Below are 408 nucleotides of genomic sequence, written 5' to 3' on the forward strand. Positions count from 1 at the left end.
AACACGTAATGTATTCTTGCCTGAATAGATGCAGCTATGAATGCACATGTATGCACACACAATTGCATGCCTAGAGTGAGACGTGTATTCATCAACTTTGAATATATGGATGAGTGTGTATGTATATATCTATATGCATACATACATTCATACAGATCTACCTACCTACCTACTCACAAACATACATGCATACATACATACAGACTACGTACATACGTACATACATACATACATATATACATACATACATACATACATACAATACATACGTACGTACGTACATACGTACATACATACATATATACATACATACGTACATACATACATACTCGCACTAGTGTGGCCTTCGAGCATATACGTTCATAACATACATTTGTGCAAGATACAACTTTCATTCCAGAAGTTTTA

This window comes from Octopus sinensis, linkage group LG15 (genome assembly GCF_006345805.1).
Source record: "Octopus sinensis linkage group LG15, ASM634580v1, whole genome shotgun sequence".
NCBI lineage: Eukaryota > Metazoa > Mollusca > Cephalopoda > Octopoda > Octopodidae > Octopus > Octopus sinensis.